Source organism: Choloepus didactylus, chromosome 25 (assembly GCF_015220235.1).
Source record: "Choloepus didactylus isolate mChoDid1 chromosome 25, mChoDid1.pri, whole genome shotgun sequence".
Taxonomy (NCBI): Eukaryota; Metazoa; Chordata; class Mammalia; order Pilosa; family Megalonychidae; genus Choloepus; species Choloepus didactylus.
Window position 1 is genome coordinate 10,077,850 of NC_051331.1, and position 18,277 is coordinate 10,096,126.

General features: G+C 38.8%; 1 protein-coding gene and 2 pseudogenes across 3 annotated transcripts in view; 1 reads left to right on the forward strand and 2 right to left on the reverse strand.

Annotated features, from left to right (window-relative positions):
• Positions 1-18,277, reverse strand: part of LOC119520537 (zinc finger protein 596-like) — an 803,197-nt gene that overhangs the window by 554,052 nt on the left and 230,868 nt on the right. The gene's annotated exons all lie outside the window — the stretch shown is intronic.
• Positions 5,788-9,936, forward strand: LOC119520170 (annotated as a pseudogene).
• On the reverse strand, positions 11,151-13,422 carry LOC119520536 (annotated as a pseudogene).

Sequence of the window (18,277 nt, forward strand, 5' to 3'; positions counted from 1 at the left end):
CTGAGCAATAGCAAAAGAAATTATAAAGACAAAACATAGGAGTAGGAGCTGTTTAACTGTTTTTTTTTACACAAATGCAAATTGTGCAAACTGCACAAAATTTTAAATGAGGACTACAAATTTGGGGTTACAGTTAATGGGGCTTAAACCCACTGAGTTTGCATGCACAACTCTTGGATTAACTTAATTAGCCTTAGTAAACAATAGACTAATTGAAACAAAAGAAAGTACAGTGAACACAATAAATAAAAAATTACACACTTACCCAGCACAGGGAAAGTTTTAATTTCAATGCTACCTCAGCTCAGATGCATTTGGTGTTTGTCTGTGCCAGGTGCTTCCACCTGGCTTCCTAGTACTGGTGCTCTAGGTAAATTTTCTGGATGGCTGAGGGGAGCTTTACAGCCCATGAGACATGGATTAGGGAATTTGAAAACATGGTTTTAAATAGTTAGGCTTACCTGATGTTGCATTAAATAGAGAAATAAGTGGGTCTTTTTTTGGTTAGGGGAGAGGGAAATTTCAAAGTAAGTGACTTGTGGCTTAGAAAATTGTTTTTTACTTTTGGAAACTTTAGATTCTTTCTGTTGGAGGTAGTTAAGGAGAGTGACTATTTTTGTGGTAAGGTTTTAGGGGAGCTGCATAGTAGGAGGTTATTTACATATTGAAGCAGTTTACTGGGATGTAAATTTAGTGTTTGTAAATCAGAGGTTAAATGTTAGGAATGGGGGTAGGTTTGGGAAAGGAAGGGGTTAATAGTAAACCAGCAGGAGACAGTAACTTGAGGAGTTTTCACCTTATTCATTTATCTTCTGGTTGTGCCAGGCATGCCTGGGAGAGGAGGGCTGTAGTGAGAGATGGGGAAGAGGAGTGTGGACAGTGAGCAGACTGCACATGAGCAGGGTGAGGTGAGGAGTGATGGGCTGAGAAGGGAGGAGAAGGAGTTAAGGATGAGGGGAGGGGGTGGAAGGAGTTGGAGAGGAATTGGGAGGGCGGGTATAGTTATGAGGGGGATGATTTGCAAGATTAAAGAAACTGAAGCTGTTTAAAGGCTTTTCAGGGTTAACTTTTTTGTAGAAAGGAAAGCAGAAGACTTAGAAGGCTTTTTTTGTGAAGGAGGAGGATTTGGTAGGAGGCAACAGAGTGGCATAAAGATAGCCAGGATGGAACAGTTTAAGATTAGAAGCTACAGACCACTTGTCATTGAGCTGAATAAAATTATTAAGTTCAGTGAGAATTTGCCAATCAAAAGTGCCATTTTCTGGCCAGCATTTTTGTTGTTCTAAAGGATACTACAGGCAAATTGTATTACAAAAGTGGATGAGTTTTTTTCCTTTTATTTTCCCCCTTTTAACTGAAGTTTACTAAGACTGTGGATTAAACATCCAAGGGGAGTAGATTTAGGAGGAAATTTGGTTTTGGAGCCACTGAAAAGTGACTGTATATTACCCATGATTATTTAAGAAATTTGAAAGGCTTGAGGTTTGTTAGGGAACTTAGATCATCAGAGCCTTACAGATATCGCCCATGGGAGACTCACAGCCCCCCTGCTCCTTTTGAGGCTTATAGTTTCCATGTAGGGAATTTTCCTCATCAGAGGCTTACAGAGATCCCCTGTGAGACCCCCACAGTCCCCCTGTTCCTTTAGAGGCTTACAGAGGCCACCCAAAACATTGCTCAAGTGAGACTAATGGCCCTCCACACAACTGCCACAACAACAAAGCAGGCATCCCCAGTTTGTCATTGAGGGTCAGGAAATGCATGCAGTCTTTCACCCAAGGCCCCCCCCCCAGGTTACTTTGACTGCTGCAATGGGGAAAGATGCTCCTGGAGCATTGGAGAGTATTGACTGAACACTCAGGTTTTCCTAGGCTTATGAAGCAGGGCACCATGATAAAGCAAGCTGAGGTGCCACACAGATGTGGGCCAGGGTTTCCACAGGACACCAAACAAAACTCTCAAGATGGGATCTGGGCAGAAAGATGTCGCTTACCTACCTAGGGCCAAATTAGCTGTAGATATTTGAGAGCTGTGTGGGTGAGCTGGCATGATGTCAAGGCGGTCTGAGTTGATGGACTCAAGCTGCTGAATGCACGGAAACCTGAATGACTGTAGGTTGGGAAATGGAGTTGACTGGAAGGCTGCCCCATTGCCCCAAGGGGCTGGGAAACTTAAACCTTAGTTGGTCCTCTGAATGGGTTTGACTGAGAGGCTGTCCTATTGCCTCTAAGGGGCTAGAGACTTGAGCCCCAGTTGAACCTCTGTCCTGGGTTTTTGGCACCAAATATTAGGTTTGGAGCCATTCAAGAATCCACACAATGCAGTGAGTCAAAGTTTAAGTATAAAGTTTAAGATTTATTAGAGAAAGAAAGCAAGTGGGAGCCAGCAGAAAAGAATAAAAGATAATGGCTCCTGTTCTCTATCTGAAAGCAGCATTTTTTTTTAATGAAAAAAGGAACCCACATTGGGTAGGGTGTCTGCTGTGATGTTCTGTGCCTCAATTGGGTGAGTGCCTATCTAGTTTTGGGCTGATTGGTTTGTAGAATTCTGAGACAATATTCTTCTTAGGAAAGCAGCTGCATTATCTACCTAGGGAGAGCAGACCTTTTTGGTTGTTCATCTTATGGGCATATCTGACCTTGAGGCACCACTGTGGCTGGAACAGCCTTGAACAGCTTCGAACAGCCTTCATTCTTTAGTTTATGGAGCACCTGTTTTCTGTGAGATAAGCTGCAGGGCCCTGGGTTAGAAACTCCTTCTACATGTTAGACTCTTTTTCTGGGGTCTGACAATATACATACATATTTCTAAATGTAATCCTTGGTATCCTTATCAACCTGCATATGAGTTTATGTTGCTGTTTCCCATTCTAAGTCATTGCCACATAGAAGTCTCATTTCCTCCCCTTGCTTATCTGTAACCTCCCACTGCACAGTGAGAAATGTATTCCCTTCATCTGCCATACATTGTCTTAATAGCTTGATGCCAGTGTACAAGTGTGGAAATAAAAGAATTGTTAATCCTTACTGCAGTGTGATATACCTTTATCAATTACAGTCCTGTACATATGTACAGTTTCTATTGATTTCCTTTTACAGACTCCACTCATATCCAATCTTAGTAGACTCAAATTTTTCCCTCAATCCCTTCAGTGAGTTCATGCCATTCATTTGTAATACAGTTAGATTGTTTTACAAAATATTGGGTTCCATCCTCTTGTTCTCTTGATATTGTAAATGAATTTTTATTTGAATACAGTAAGGTTCATTTTTTGTGTTTAAAAGTTCAAAAGGTTTTAACAAATGAATAATATCACATGTTTACAAATACAATATTATAAATAGTTGTCTCACTACCATAAAAATTCCACTGTGCTTCACCTTCAACCCTTCTCCTTTCCCTCCAAATGCCTGGTAACTAGTAATCGTTCTGTTATCTCTATTCTTTTGCCTTGTCCAGGAGGTCATAATTTTGAAACCATACGTATGCAGCATTTTTAGACTGGTTTCTTTCAATTAGCAACAACTGTTTAAGATTCATCATTGTCTTTTGCAGCTGGCTAGAAAATTTCTTTTTATCACAGAATGATATTACATTGTGTAGAGAAAACACTGTGTTCTTCATTCCTCTATTGAAAGACATCATGGATGCTTTCAGATTTTGGAAATTATAAATGAAGTGTCTATAAACATTCATGTGTGGATTTCTGTGTAGACTTAAGTTTTCAAATAGCTGTATGTATATCTAAGAGCACATTTGCTGGATTTATGGTGTTTTATTTTCCTTGACTGCTTAAGCAAATACCAAGTAATGGGTTTGCTTATACAATGGAAATTTACTAACTCATAGGCTTGAGGTTAGAAAAATGTCCAAATCAGCCACTAAGTTTATGCTTTCTTCCTGAAGTCTGTGGCATTCTGGGGCTGGCTTCCAGTGATCCTAGTTCTGGGCTCCTCTGTCACATGGCAATGCTTATGGTGGCCTCTCCTGGCCTCTCCCTTGTCTTCTAGATTCCATTGACCTTCAATTTCTTGCTTCCCATGGCTACTGTTTATTTGTCTGACATTCATTCTGTTTATAAAGGACTCCAGTAACAGGATTTATACCCATGCTGACTGAGTTGGTCTAAATCTTATCTGAAATCACCTCATCAAAAGGTCCTGCCTACAATGAGTTCACACCAACAGTAATAGATTAAGTTTAAGAACATGGATTTCTGAGATATGTACAGCTCCAAACCACCACATATGTTAAGACTGTGCTTAGTTTTATAACAGACTGCCAAACTGTCTTCTGACAGCACCATTTTGCAATCTCACTAGCAATAAATGAGAGCCCATATTGCTCCCCATCCTTCCCAGCCATTGCTATTGTCACTGTTTAGGTTTTAGCTATTCTAATAAGTGTGTGGTTGTATATTACTGCAGCTTAATTTTGAAATTTCCTAATTACAAATTATGTTGAGCATCTTTTACATACTTATTTCCAAATATATATATTCTTTATGTAGGTTTCTGTTCAGATCTTAACCCATTTTTAAATTGGATGTTTGCTTTCTTAGAGTTGGGTGTTAAGAATTCTTTGTACATTTTAACACAAGTTATTAGGCAAGTGTTTGCAAATATTTTTATCAAGTCTGTGGACTTTCTTTTCATTCCATTATTGATGTCTTTTATGGAACAGAAGTTTTAAATTTTATTAAAGTCTATTTTGTAATTTTTCTTTTCTATTTTGTAATGCATTCAGTGCTGTATCTAAAAAGCCATCACCGAACCATGGATCCCTAGATTTTCCTGTATATTTTATTCTAGAAGTTGCATACTTCTGCATTGTACTTCTAAGTGTATGATCCACTTGGATTTAATTTTTGTGAAATTTATACAATATGTGACTAAATTCCTTTTTTTGTTTTGAATTTGTACATCAAATTGTTCCAGCACTGATTGTTTTAAAAACCATACTTCCTCCATTGAATTGCTCTTGCACCTTTGTGAAAGATCAGTTGACTACTTTTGAATAAGTCTGTTTCTGGTTTCTCTAACATTAGTCTATGTTTCTATTTCAACAACACAACACTGGTGATTATTGTGTCTTTATAGTAAGACTTGAAATCTGGTTATGGATCCTCCAACTTTGTACTTTTTCTTCAGTATTATTTTGGCAGTTGAGATCTTTTGCTTATCCATATAAACTTTAAAATTAATTTGTCAATATCCAAAAACTGTAAGTTCTAGAATTTAGAATGGGACTGATTTAATGTTTAGATCAGCTTGGGAAAGAATGACATCTTACAATATTGTGTGTTATAATCCATGAAGTCATAATACCTCTAATTGGTTAATTATTTGAAAAATTTTATTGTAGTAATTTCCCAACTTTAAGCATTTTCAGCAGTGCAATTTGGTAACATTGAAAATATTGAGACACTAAAAATATTTTGGTACCATAACCAATATCCTTTACCTCAACATTTTCATCATATGGTTCAAAATAAGTGGTAAAATACCTTGTTGAATAAAATAAAGTCTAAGTTTGTAGTGGGAAATATTGCCTTGGGAAAAAGTTTACAGTTGTGGACAAGAATGGCTAGTCAGCCATAGTGTAATGGAGAAGGAGGAAAGTTTATTTACCTTGATATCTTCAGATAAATGGCACTTGATCTATATAAAAATAAGAAATAATTAATGTTTACCGTACAAACCATAGTATTTATGTTAATTTCCTGATAACTGTTTGTGGCTTAATTTGTATTGCTCTGGGCTCATTTCCAGCACTTTAATCAACTACATGGAACCAAAAAATGTGTTAGAATTTATCCTCCTGGAACTCTCAGAAGATACAGAAGGGCAGCCACTACTATACGGGCTCTTCCTGAAGATGCATCTGGTCACTTTCATTGGGAAACTGCTCATCATCCTGGCCACCATTTCTGATTCCCACCTCCACACACCCATGTACTTCTTCCTCCTTAACTTGTTTTTTACAGATATTTGTTTCACCTCCACCACAGTCCCAAAGATGCTGGTGAACACCCAGATGGAGAGAAAAATCATAACTTATGAAAATTGCCTCCCCCAGATGTATTTTCCATGCTTTTTGCAGTATTAGACAACTTGATTCTGGCTATGAGAGCCTATGACTGCATCATGGCCATCTGCCACCCCTGCATACCATGGTCATCATGAATCTCTGGCTCTGTGGTCTCCTGCTGGCATTCTGGTTATTGAGTGCTCTGCACTTTCTTTTACATGACTTAATGATTTTGCAATTGACTTTTTGTAGAGAGTTGGAAATCTCCCACTTTCTCTGTAAAATTTCTCAGGTACTCCAACTTGTTTGTTCTGACACCTTTCTCAATGACCTAGTGACACATTTTGCAGCCAGACTTGCAGGTGTTATTCCATTTACTGAGATCCCTTCCTCTTACTCTGAGATTGTATCTTCTGTTTTGAGGATCTCAATAGCTGGAGGCAAGTATAAAGCATTTTCCACTTGTGGGTTTCACTTCTCAATAGTGTGCCTGTTTTATGGTACACTTCTTGGGGTATATATTAGTTCTGCTGCCACACAAAACTCAAGAGCAAGAGCAATAGCCTCGGTGATGTGCATGGTGGTCACACACATGCTGAACCACTTTATCTATGATCTTCAAAACAAGGACATAAAGTGTGCCTTAAAAAAAAACCCTTCAGATGTGAAATGTTCTCAGCATAAAAGGATCCTTTGTCTGAGGTTTAGAAATGTGTCACGTTTAAAAGAGGTCAAACATTGGGAGATCTGACTCTATACACTTTTTCATAGTTATTTGCTCATCTTCAAGGATCAAGGATACTGGATTACAGTTCAACAGTTTCAGATATTTCCTTCTAATTATTCTGATAAACTAAAAACCAAAGAGGGAGATCTATATAAGACATAACAGTTGCCTCCAGAAGGACCTCTCTACTCCACTTGAAATCTCTCAGCCAATGAAACTTCATCTTGTTTCATTTCTCTTCCCCATTTTGGTCCAACAGACTTTCTGAATCACACATTGCATGGTCCAGGATCATCCCTGGGAGTCACTACCCACATTGCCTGGGAGATTTACATCCCTTGGGGTCATGTCCCACATAGAAGGGAGGGCAGTGAGCTCACCTGCCAAGTTGGCTTGCAGAGAGATGCCACATCTGAGCAACAAAAGAGGCCCTCTGGGAGTGACTCTCACATACAATTATGAGTAGGCTTAGCCTCTCCCTTGCACTAAAATCTTTGTAAGGGAAAGTACCAAAATTGAGGTCTTGGCCAACCAAGCTGGTGGTCACCAATGTTTGTGAGAATATCAGGAATTCCCCAGGTAGGGAGGTTTAATATTTCCACATTTTCCCAGTCCCTGAAGAGGGTTTTGCAGATAATTTTTATTCTCTGCCCAAATTACTCCAGGTCATATCAGGTCTTCACACCAACCTGTACAAATCTACAGGATCTCACTTTCTAGTCAATCTTCCATTTAATTACAATATTTGAGTAAACTGACCATGCAAGTTAAATTGTATAGTGTACTACAGAAAATGTAGCATTTGCACCAAACAAACATCTCTTCTTTGGTCACATACAGAAGCCAAATTTTAAAACCCAGTTAATATCATTGTCTACCCTTTAGTCTGATCTACCCAGACCTCAACCAAGTCCATTTCATTCATATCTCCAGTCAAGGTCTGATCATCTTTTCAGTCTCTTTCACAGTTGATTCTTGGGGACAATACCAACACTCACAGCTGCCAAACTCTGTCTCTGAGTCCCAGGCATCAGAGAGATACCTGAAGATCCAGGGACTGACCATGTCACACACAAACATTTCAGAATGTCACACTTTAGAAATCACTCTTACAACTCATGAGTAGATGTGACTGTTGCAAGAGCTTACAGTCTAGGGACACTTACAAAGCCCTCTCCTCATCACCCATGCTCCAAAGCTCAATTCTTGGAGCTTGCACTTTATTATTAGTCCATATTAGTGAGGCACAACAATGATTGTCTTTTCATCTCTGGCTTATTCACTCAACCTACCATCTTCATCATCCATTTATCTAGCTCCATACCTCACAACTTCATTCCTTCTTGCTGCTCCCTCATGCAAAAACATTATTCTATTTGTACATTTAATCATGCTCTTTGACCACTCTAGGCTTAAATAAGTTATATAGTCTCAATCTTTATCTTTATCTTCCATCTTTCCTTCTGGTGTCATACATACCTCTAACCCTTCTCCTTCAAATGTGGTCACAGTCATCTTTTTTTACTGTATTTACAACATTTGGCTATCATCACACAGTATTCTGTTATCCATTTCTGGATCTATGCCATCAATCCTCCAGGCCATTCTATACTCTATCTACATCAAATGCCCAATCACTAAACTCTTTCTGTCTCCTAAGATCTTCATTTCTACACTCTTATCCAAAGTGCTCTCTCCTGTCTTTTCCTATGTGTCAGTAGCACTCATTTTAGTATTTCCTATAGTGGAGGGCTCCTGTTCATGAACTCTCAGTGTCTGTTTATCTGTAAATATTTTAAACTCTCCTTCATTTTTGAAGGACAGTTTCACCAGATATAGGGTTCTTGGTTGGCAGTTTTTCTCTTTTGGTATCTTGAATATGTCATATCACTGCCATCTTGCCTCCCTCTTTTCTGCTGAGAGATCTGCACTTAGTCTTTTTGAGCTTCCCTTGTATGTGAAGGATTATTTTTCTCTTCCTGCATTCAGAATTCTCTCTTTGTCTTTGACATTTGAAAATATGATTAGTAAATGTCTTGGAGTAGGTCTATTTGGATCAACTCTGTTTGGGTTACACTGTGCTTCTTGGACGTGTAATTTTATGTCTTTCATAAGCGTTGGGAAATTTTCATTGATTATGTCCTCTATTATTCTTTCTGCCACTTTTCCCTTCTCTTCTCCTTCTGGGACACCTATAATATGTATATTCATGGATTTCATGTTATCCTTCATTTTCATGTGTCCCTGCTCATATTTTTCTATTCTTTTCCCTGTCTGTTCCTTTGTGTGCAGGATTTAAGATGTCCTCTCCTCCAGCTCATTCAAACCCAAGAGTATTCTCAAAATCTAGAATTTATTGAGTCTGCTCCTTCAAGTTACATGTGTTTAGCCCTATATGAACCAGTTACATGTTACAGCTGGGTTGAGTCAAAGAACTCTGAAAAATGGCTCATATTGCCTAATGAACAGACTCACCCATGGATATAACCTGGGAAATTACTTTCTCATTTTGTTTTTCTTAATAGAGATAATATAATACAAAGAATTCTTAGCTAGGTGTATACTGACTAACTAGATAACTGAAAGGGTAAAAAGAACTTTAAAGCACCACAGAGGAAGCAACTGCAGGGAGCAGCCATCCCCACTAAGGCTGAGGGAACAAAGGAAAGACTTTGGGGCAATTAAAACTTAGAAATGTAGAAAAGTGGCCCCACTTTGCTGAAACCCAAACTTGTGAAGCGAGGGCTCTGCTCAGTGAGTGGTAGTGTCTCTGAACTTAGAGGACAAACCCTGTGGGGGATCTGGCATCTGGGACAGAGAGCTTGGGATGATGAAGCTAGTCCTGCAAGGGTGGAGATAACTGCTGACTGGCTTTAGCTGCTGCTACAGGAAGTAATTACCCCTGCTGGGGTGAGGAAGTGTTGCTGGGATGACATGCACAGGAATTCTTTTCCTCCTTCAGCCTTGGAGTCTCCCTGTATCACCACTTACTTGCAAAGCCTAAGACAAAAAGAGCTCATTCTTCTGAATAACTGTTTCACTGTGGGGAAGCACTGTAGCTCAGTTGACCAGTTATGTCTTCATGGTTGGTTCCAATCTTCTTCTTCTTCTCCTTTTTTTTTTTTTTTTTTTTTTTTGCTGGCCATGTTTTGTTTGTCCTTTTTCTTTAAACAGGATAACCAAAGATACAGACAGTATTCAGTAAAAATAAAATAGAAGAAACAAATTTCTAAGAGACTGTGATGTCACATGCTACATTTAACCTAACTTTATTCATGCTTGCCTTGAGACAGGAAATAGATCATTCAGTAAAAACACACAGTAAAAAGAAAATGTCTTATCATGTACAACTTTTAAACTACAATAATGATGTACCTTAATTACTTCCATGCACACAAGTCCAACATTACAGTTTGTTTTAAAAAATAAACACAATTAAGACTTCTAGGAGCATTTTATAATAAAGTAATTCCTAATTTTTCTTTGTAGATCAAGCACCTCCAAAATACAAATTCCTATATACAGTGAGTGCTTTACTTAAAATGAACACGTAAGTAAATTAAGTACGTGAACAGCCTTAGAATAAGCTGACATTAAATATTCAGCTAGGTAGGCAACAAACCATAGTGCTAAATGGAAAAAGTGTATTTGCAAATAAATTTCAAAAACTAAGTTACTTTCTATAATTAAATACAGAAAATACACTGATTTGCTAAAATAAATAAGATGTGATGTATTAACACTTCACTAGAAAGAATGCATACCAGAACATTTATAAACAGTGAATGAATCTTGAGAATAGTTTACTATAATAAACACTGGCTAAATAGAAGTGCATATTGTGAAGCACTATGGGTGGTATATGTTTTGCCACATACTTTTGTTACCTTGAGGTAGATAACACATGTGTACCAAATTCGGCATTCATTTTCAGTTGCTGCTTGTATCATGTGTTTTAAGAAATGTGTACAGTATGAAAAACTTGAAAATACTCATGAATGAAAAAATGTTTTAGGAAAAAAATAGATATTTCCATGCAATTATGTATAGTCTCACCATGTAAATTTCAAGGCAAGATTTTTGTTTCCTGTAAAACAGATCATTGTTCTATGAGAGAATGTTTTTACTTGTCTTAGTGCATTTCTTTTGTCTCTGCCTGCATTGCATTATTTTGCTCTATTTTTTAAATTTTCCTGTGCAAACGACATGCCAGTTAAAATGAAAACTATCTCACATGTAGAAAATAAGTCTGGATTTTAAAAACCAAAAACTAATGAAATCCTTACTAAAATGACACCATCTGATTCAAGTAAAAAAAGATGACTTAAAACACTAGTAATAAAAAAGAACACATTTCATGAAGAATACAAAGAGAAATGTCTGCTGAGTGTTTTTAGTTCAGATGTTTCAGAATGCTGCTGTATGTTTTATGAGGAATTTGAGGGGAAGATTTCATAGCAGAAGGTGTTAATATGGCCTGTATTGACTTGAGTGGTGACCCAACTGGACCGTGAAACTGTGGGATGCCTATGGATTCAAGCTGCTTGTTAAAGAGGAACTCCCCATTGTTGTTCAGAAATCCTTCCTCATTTCCTCTCTCCCCAATCTTCCCATCCTCTACTGGCTCAGTTTCTAGCATTTCAGCATCTACTTTCCTGATAAAGAACCTGTCCAAGTAACTGGTGTAAGTGTTTTCCTTGTCAATTTGTTCATCCTTCCTTACCTCACAACAAAACTGACTTATGAGAAAACAGTCCTCCCCACCACTCACAAACTGGCTATCCCAAGAAGATTGGTACAAGGCTTCTAATTGAGCCAAATTTGCCATTCCTTTTTCCTCTTTTTCTTGGCTTACTGATTTTGAGATCAAACTTTTCAGTTCTAGTTGGGACATTGAGCTATTCAAGTCATTTAATTTATCAACAACATCAGTAGGCTCATATTGTGAACTAAGTTGAATAGTTCCCACAATAAAGGAATCAAAGTCAAATCCCTGATTCTTTTCCCTTTCTTTTTCAGCCAGTTGCTGTGATGCTTCCTCTAGAGGTATCTGGGCTTTAACTAATCCATTCCTTTCACATTTTGACTTGCCTTTCTTATCAGATTTTTCTTTGCTTTGTTCTTTCCAATTGGAAAGATCTATAATAAGCTTGGGTTCATAATAATGATTAACTTCACTCTCTCTCCAAACTAAGTTATCTAAATATGATGATGACCTCATTTTGTAGTTACAAGTATGGCTACACTCCAGATCACAATATTTGTTTTCATGATGATCTTGGTACTGCCAACAAGGATCAGTAGAGTAACTGGTATCAAAAGCTGGATCCTCCAGATACTTTTCCTGATCTCCATCCAAATATTTTCAAGGATCAACTTGTACTTCTTCTTCATCAGTGACATCAGGCAGAGCTCTTGGGTCAAGCTGAACTTCCTCAATATCAAAGTTGTTATTGGTAGGCCAATCATGCTCTGAAAACTGACAATCATGGTACCTTTCCCAGTTATAAATGTGACTGTGAGTTTCATCCATAAGCAAAATATCATCAACTTCATCTTCAATATGAAAAGGATGACTTGAAATTGGCTCATCCATTGGAAAAGAATATATGCTCATGTAAGGATGGGAGAGTGCTTTTTCTGCTGTCAACCGATCCATGGGGCTAAATGTCAAAATCTGTTCCAGGAAATCCAGTGCTTCTCGACTAATTCCTGGAAGGAACTGAGTTAAAGGTTTGTGTGGCTCAGTCATGTCATTTCTAATGTAAACTGGAATTATGCTGAGAAGCTCCTGTCGATCTTCCTCAAGTACAACAGGAATAGATTCTAAAATCAGCTGCATCTGTTCAAGTTCATGTGCACCTGCAAAGAGGGTTTTACCAGTCAGCATTTCAGCAAAGACACAGCCTGCAGCCGACATGTCAATGGCTTTAGAATAGTTTTTAGGAGAAAGTAAAAGACGTGGAGATCTGTACCATTTAGTAACCAATCCTTCAGAAAGATGACCCTTATGGGAATAATGGGGATCCATGATCTGTGCAAGACCAAAGTCACCTATCTTCAGCACCAAGCCTTCAGTATTAATGAAAAATTAGCTGGTTTGAGATCTCTGTGCAGTACATTTGCAGAGTGAATATACTTGAGCCCACGTAGCAGCTGATATATGAAAAGTCTGGCATGCTCCTCCAGTAAAGGGCCCTGCTCCAGCACATTAGCCAAGTCTGTTTCCGTGTACTCTTGAACAATGTAAACACTGTTCAGTTCAGTAAGAGAGCCCACGTCGTCTGTTAACTGGCTTCCACTGGGACCAAGAATTTTGAACACTTTCACAATGTTATCATGGTCAAGTCTTCTAATAATTTTGATTTCATGTAAAGCATGTTTGACACTCCGGGGATCAGTAAGAACAATTTTCTTGATGGCTACTCTTTTGTCACAGTCATTGTCTACAGCAGAAAAAAAACAAGCCATTGCCTCCACAACCCAATGGTTTTAAGTCCATATACCTAGAGCCCAGATCAAAACCATGAATGTTCATGAGACTTTCAAATTTCTCAGCCATTTTGAAACCCTTACTATTGCCTCGTCCTTTCGAACTGTTGAACTTGTGTAAACAAGGAAGAAAACTGGCATCAAAAGGAAAGATCTTTCAAAAAGGGAGAAGAAAAATAATTTTACTTCCACAGCAAGATGGTTTCTTGATGTTCATTGCATATGCCAACCAGGCTGTTGAGTTCCCCTCAGATTTAAAGCTCAAAATGCTCTACTCATACTGAGAATGAAAAAGATTGCAGCACTCATAGTTCAAGAAAGGGGCAGCAACTCTGCAGACATTTAAAGAAAATACTCAAGAAACTCAAACGGAATGAAATGACATACTATGCACTCAGATTTACTTGTGCTAAACAATTTAACATTTAACAAAAATGTGAATAAATATGCACACAACAGGCTTCTCTGAACATTCTCCTCACAGTGCAGATACATTCAGTGTTGGACTGGTCCTGAGCAGCATCATTCTGAGGTGCTGGTAAGCACTATTTCCATTTTGCTTCTTTTCTTCCTTTGTTGCTATATATTTCAACAGGAAGCTCTGGCGGCTGTTGGTTAACAGAAGATGTCTTTTGTTAGTGATCAGGTGGCTCCAGCTCACCACAATCACAATCAAAGCTACCGTCCATCTTACTCCGATACAACGAGACTTCTCCGACTCATGGAGAGAGAGCGGGGTCCGCGGACAGCCCCCGGGGTCGGCTCAGGTCTCCGGCTCTGCTGGCGGCAGCGGCGTCCCCGAGGCTCTCGCTTTGCGCAGTGGCCGCCATGTAACCCCGACCCGCTAGAGAGGGCGAGGGAGAGAGCCAATCTTCTTCTTCTTGAAACACCATTTTCCACTTTGGTTCAGGGTAAACAGACTATGCAGAGATGACATCAAAGATCTGGTTTGGATATTCAGAAAGTACCTCAAAGTGTGGGAGTATCTAGGTCTGGTTTCCACTTCCAGAATCTAGTCCTCATCCAGTCCAAGTGTGCAATTAGAGGTGAGGGCCACTTGGAAATTGAATTGTGCTGACTGAACTCTGAAGACACTGCTGCATGTATTGTCTTAGGTCTCTGATGCATCTTTTCTTAGTTCTTTCTCTTTTCATAAAGTGATAAATTTGTAATTTCTTGTTTGCTGTTATCTGCAATAGATCATAAGCTATTCTAGTGAATTGCTATGAATGAGACAGATATGGTCCTTGTTCTTATGGAGTTACTTTTATTATTTTAACTTTTATACTTTTTTGGGGGGGCTGAGGATTTAATGAAATAATGCAAGTGATCAGCAGTCATTAGTCAGTGCTGAAGAAATGTTTATACTTGTGTATGTATTATGTACAAAAACTCTAAGTTGGGAGACTGACAATTATTCTTGATATGCATATATTTTTCTCTCTCCTTCCCCCCCCCCCCCCCACACTTTTTCTTAAAGAGCTCACACTTTAACCTTCAACTATTCCAACTACTTGGTTTGCTTTTGGCAAAAGGAGACTGGGTTGTGCCGCCAGTAGGGGGCAAAAATCACCCAGGCATGCCTATTAACTAAGCAACGGAGGTAAACAGCATTCTCAGAATGACTTTACAAAAGGGTTATTGAGAAGTATCTTTGTTTATTGTATGCTAGGAGACCATTTAAATAATAATAACAAAAAAATAATGGAAATGAAGTGAGAAGTGGTAAAGAGGGAAATTTTTCTGCAGCAAATATTAACTGACAGCAATAGTTTGTTCAGAATACCATGTGTGTGAGAGGAGGATAAAGAAGTGGGGATTGTACTAACATCCTTAGCATATGATAATGTCAGTGGATGAGCCATGTGGCTCTGAGTTACCTGAAGTTTCATATTGAATAAAGTGCTTTGAGTGAGCCTAGCAAGCAATGAATATTTATTCTAGGAGACAAGAGAAAACTTAGAGCTTTTGAAGTGACAAAAACACCACTCGAAACACATAGCAGATGCACAATAGATAAATATTTGTATGGAAACAGTATATCATGTCCACATTTCAGGACCCTTAGCAGATGTTGTCAGTGTCCCAGCCATATCCCTCAACCCACCTCAGGACATCTACACACATCTCTTATAAGCCTACAGATTTCTACATTTGTTTGTCCAAGGACAAAACTTTGACTAGTGTTTTTTGGATGATTTCTATGTTCCAGAAGTAAAGGAGAGGGAAAGATAGAAGGAAATGAAATGGTATGATTTTGCTGTCTTTGAATTTATGGTTCTGTTAAATGTGAAAACCTTTAGAGTACAACATGAGACTTTCTATATCCAAGTGCTAGTTGTTGCCTAAGAAATGGAAAACTGTGATATGAAAAACTTAGAGCTGAGGTTTGTAGAGTTTGTCTCCTTGTATCATTCACTGGGGGGAAACTGTGAGTAAAAGTTAGGCAAGATGGAATAAGTGGGTAAGACGGAATGGCTTAAATCCAGTTCAAGCTTGGTTTATAAGCAGGAATGTATAACAGGACATTTTAATGTCATTTATTTTGTACTGCCACAGCCAAGAGAACCACTAAATTGAGAATGACATAAAACAGCCTGCTTCAGTGGTCCAACACACCTCATCAAGTCTTCTTCTTCTTCCTGCCTTCTTGAGTAGTTTGAATTTTCCTCTCTGTTGTTCCTTGTCTTCAATTTGAATTCAATTCAACTAATGTTTATTGAGTAGCAAGTGTGTACTAGTACCTGTGCTAGACACCTTAAAAAATTTGAAAATAGATAGATTTGAATCATATCTAGTTTAGTGAGGGGAGATGGATAATTATTATAATACCAAGTGTATATTTGTAATAAATTGTAAAGCAATGGAGAAGAAGAATATGGTTTAGAGAAGAAACAGGGATGTCTTTCTGGAGAAAGAAAATTCCAGGTGGGCATTGAAGCACAGGATGTGGATTTGCATCTATATCAATGTGGATATAGGGTCTCTAGGTGGAGAAGAGGGTAGTGAAACTAAGGCCCAGATAAGAAGGTATAGCCAAAAGAAGACCAGATTGGCCAGAATATGTTCATTATGCAGTTTGCATACTGGCAAAATGGGTCTGACATGAATGCCAAACTCCTCAGTATCACCTTTATTACATAGGCAAAGGGGGCAGGGATGGAACAAAGACCTTTGGGCAAGGGGATTACACTAGCAGGAATGTTTTGGGTGCAAATAACAGAAACTTGATCTCATTTGTTTTGAGCAAAAAGGAAACTTATTATGTTTAGGTCTGACTGGTCTCAGGTGCTCAGATGATGCTATCAGGATACTATTCCATCTCTGGGCTTAGCTGGCCTCTGGGATGTTTTTGTATTCAGACAGCAAATGATCACAGAAGCTTCTGATACATATACTCTAAGTTTACGTGTTTCTTTGCTCCAGAAAAAAAAGCAATCATGGTCTCAGTCTCATTGGCCTGGGATAAACCATATGCCCATTTTGAACCAATCACCATGGCAGGGAGGCAGGGCTGGCTACACAATTGGCAGAAAGCAGTGCAAAATAAAAATGTGAGGTACCTTGTAAAAAAGTAGGAGAAAAGTGTCATTGAATATAGTAAAATACAAAGCTATTTCATTTATTGTGCAGTCTATCTCACCACAACTTTTTATTTGCTATTTATTTTCTTTCTAAATAAAGAAAAGTAAAAAAAATAAATTTTTGCATGGATTTTATCATCCTTCTTTATATCAGACAATGCTAGTTTTATATGCATATATAAATGCATGTGTAAGGACTCACTAAAATTACATAATTCCTTTTGCATTGCTCATACATGCATATGCATTTGGTTCATACCAGAATGGTGAAATACCGCAAAAAATTAACTGTACCTCTTGATACATGGGGCACATTCTATAAACACTCTACAACAATATCTAAATGTCAGTCTACCCAAAAACCTAAATAAGCTTTAATCTATTGTCTTAAACCTCCCAGACAGAAATCAGCCTTTCCTCTATCTCCCTAGATGGCAAGGGAACTTTCCCAATGTAAATCCTAGATAAAGTAGGATAAACTACTGAAATTCTCCTGTTATGTGTTAACTAAGATGATTAGTTCTTTTTGTCTGTAATGGGTTTAGACAATTGAAGAATCGCTTGGAGGAAACCGATGCAGAAAATCCCCCCCTGTCCTCCCACCAGTGTAAATTAACCACATTTTCCTCCTCAGCCTGGTGCGGTGTGACGTCATTTGGCTGCGCCGAGTGATGACCCGGATCCCGGAAGTGCCCCTTCCCCAGTCTTGGCGCTGAACGCGGGACACAAGGTCTGAACAACGTGCTGCTCTGTGGGTTCCTGGACCCCCGAGGTGGGACATTCGGGAGCCTCAGCTCCGTGGCCGACAGAGAGACTCATCTCCGAGAGCTGGACGAGAGGGTTTCTAGCCCCCCCCGGCCCCCAGGACCCCAAGGGCTGCTGCTGCCGTGGAAAACAGGTTTGGTGAGTCAGTGTGGGTGACGGGTGTGCTTGTGCAAGCCTTGGTCTCGTTTCTCTGGTTCTTGGACTTATCTTCTGTTTGTTTATGGGCTGTTTGTTTCTTCTTCAGTGACGCATAAACTCCTGGAGCTGTAAGTGGGAGACCACGCTTGGTTTGGGTGCTCAGTGCCACATAAATTTATACCAAAGCTGTTTTTGGTGGGTGCAGCCCCAGGCATGGGGGATTAGCCATTGAGACTTGGTTTGGCAGGAAGCAGCCCCTGGCATTAAGGGAGGTCACTGAATTTGGGTCTTAGGTTTTGGCTATTTGGGTGCTCAGTGGCACAAAAAGCCATTGAGACTTGGTTGCCTAGAACTTGCTATTGATTCCTGGTCTTGTTTTATTTTTTGTGGTTTGGTTAAGTTTTTGTTTTGTGTTGTGTCTTGTCATGTTTTATCTCAAGTTATCTGAAAAGTTTTTTTTTTTTTTTTAGATGGGAAGCAACATAAGTGAGAAATCTAAGAAAATTAAGAAGGATGGACCTTTAAATAGCATTCTTAAACA